Raw genomic sequence first — 3,036 nt, 5'->3', positions numbered from 1 at the left:
TTTTTAATGCCAGAAGTGCAGGAGTAGTATTACAATGCAAACGAAGAACAATACAAGTATCAAATGTACAAATGTCATATTACCTGTAGAAGGTGGGTCAAAATTATCTGCAGCCCACAGCTAGTCAACTATAAAAGGCAGTTTATATCCAAGTGATCTTGCATGCTTAGCTAGACATGATAGATTAGCTGTTGATAAGTACTTTATACAATTAAAAAGAGATAAACAGGTCCTAACTTTATACTTAGGAAAGTATTAGGAAGTTATTGCAACAGATGTTGCAAATTAATCCAACATAATGCTTCTACATTCTGCCATTAGTTACACAATAAAATCAGAGCTTCTTGAAAAGCAAAAATAAAGATGTGTGAAATTGTTCTAACAATATATTTAGCTTATGAAAAAGAGTATTCCTTTCATTTCAGTTCAGATTTCCTAGAAATTTTAAAAATTTTACTTCAAATCCACTTACATTTCAGTACAACATTTTATCCAATTGAGGCCCTACTTTAAGGCACTTTCTTAAAATCCTCAAGACCACGGATTTTCACTCTTCTCCTAATACACTAGGAATTTATGCTCAACTGCTAAAAATAAAATAACTACATATGCCAAAAATCACAGCAAAGCATTCAAACATTTTGTTTTGTTTTATACTCAAACTTCAGGAGCTTTTCAATACACTCTTCTGTTCCTGCAATCTTAATGAAACATGACTGGGAAGATAGAAGTGTGAAAGGATGGGAGAGGATTTAGGAATACTGAAAAATAAGAGAAATTGAAGGGAAAAGAAAACCTATTAGGAACTTTGGAAAATTACCTGTCACCAGTGATATTCAGCTGTGAAATGCAAGCATCTTAATATGCTCGTCTAAGACATTTTCCAAATGCTTCTCTTGTTGTTTAATGCAACTTAAAGTCAATGTTCCCTGATGAAGAGCACCAGGTAAGGCCTAGAAGTTTAAGTTCAGTTCTATTCAACAAAGCTGGCATAACTTTTCAAGACTGAAATGCCAAAGTGAGTTAGAACTGAGATTCTGCAACAGGCTCCATTATTTCTGAGATGGAAGTAAAAAAATGCATTCTCAAATGTCTTGAATGCTAACTTACTTTTATGTGACTAACATCTTCTTTTAGAAGATCCTGTTACTGTAGTTAATGGCTTCTGTTTTGAACTTGCAGAGGGAACACTTCAGCTAGAGCTAAGCATAATAGGAAAAAGTCTTCACCATTTCAGAGATAAATACAGCTAGACAAGTATATAGATATCTATATAACAATATGTTTCGTAAAACCTTTTTATTTATTCTAATAATAACTACTCTGTTACTTTTATCTAAGAAGGATAAAAATATTTAATGATATTGACTATCACTGTTCTATGCCGTGTTAATAAAAACAAAATCAGTAGAGGGATGTTTTGCTAAGTAATGTTAATTATATTTATAGTGAAATAATCATCTGGTAACTGTGCTAAACTGGTCCAGCCGCACCAACTCTATGTAATGCCATGTGATTTAAATCCAGTACGATGTTATGAAGCAGCAAAGTCATGTACGGTTCAAGCTTATTTAAAGAAGCATAAGAAACTGCAAAGCCACTTCTAAAAACATTCAGTTTACACAAATGTTGTGACGTCTTTTATTGTACCTGCTCTAATGAGATAAGGCTATACAGATATGCCAAAGAAAAGGTGCCTGAGTTGACATCTGGTGCTATTTGAGAAATGTACAAGACTACCAATAACAATTCTACAGTAAAACGATGAAAATAAGAGAAAAACAAAATACGTAGAAAAGATACCAACACATCTAGCATTGAGAGATTAAGACATGAGACTCCAATCATACAGAAAGTTGTTTCCTTCTAAGCAGTGCCTAACAAAGATATACGATGAAAAAAAAAGTCTACTCTTTCAGGATGTGAAGGTTGAACATATACAGAAACAATGGATCACTGCTCATACACACACCCCACAGTTCACAAGGACAGTAAGTACAGTTCATGTTCAAAATAGCATTATATCATTTTCAGTAACACAGAAGCTCTCTCTGAGGTCCATCCACTCAATTTGAAGAAAGGTATTAAGCTAGTTCATGTTAGGAGCTTTATGACTATAAGAGGATCAAGAAAACAAGATCTGCTTCCTTTAAAACGCATTTTATACTGAGTTAAATCTGCACTGTCTTTTTCTTTTCCAATTTAATTTCAACATTGAGCCATACATGATTCAGTAATAAACATGACTGGTTGACTTTATGATATTATATGAATTGTCATAAAGAATGCTTTCTAGCTGAATTAACGTGACAGGTATGTAACAGATTCTGTAAAAATAAAGTCACAATATGCCATAATATTTCACAAATGACAAGTTGTACTCTAATTACTGCTTATACTGAAATTCTAAACAACCATTTTCATATATTTACTTTGCTAAGCAATCTATTATTTCAGTGCACCCTATGCTGAAAATGCAATTGCAGTTAGAAAGCAAAACAGTGATAGATTTATTTATCTTTCATACTTATCAGAAAAATGTCAAGAGCTAACATGATAAATTAAACAGCTGGCAAATCACAGAAAACTCTGGAAAGGATTTGCAAACAGAATCAAATGTATAAATAAATGTTTATTATTATTTCTATGTTTCATTCTTATTAAAAAATATTTACCTGAAGTGCTTCTTCACTTCTTAGAACTGAAGCAACTCTTGTTGCTTATGCAAATCAAACCTCAACATACTGTAAAGTGAGCAGGAAAAAGATCTTCCTTGTAATCATTTTTGAGACAAGGTTTTGAGTCCTCCCAAGGAACAGTTTTCAATACAAGGGGAAGAGTAAAAGTATTATCAAATCATGTAGTAGTCTTCTACTCATACATGTATTTCACAGTACCAGCCAAATTTTTATAACAGGCTTAACTCCTCAGAAAACATCCACTTACAAAAAGTGAAACATTTATAACAATTTACTGATATTCATAAAAAGCATTTTATGTGAGATGTTTCTGCAAAATCTAGGCAGTAAAAAGAAT

The sequence above is a fragment of the Meleagris gallopavo genome, chromosome 13, assembly GCF_000146605.3.
Source record: "Meleagris gallopavo isolate NT-WF06-2002-E0010 breed Aviagen turkey brand Nicholas breeding stock chromosome 13, Turkey_5.1, whole genome shotgun sequence".
Classification (NCBI taxonomy): Eukaryota; Metazoa; Chordata; class Aves; order Galliformes; family Phasianidae; genus Meleagris; species Meleagris gallopavo.
This window is presented reverse-complemented; position numbering follows the sequence as displayed.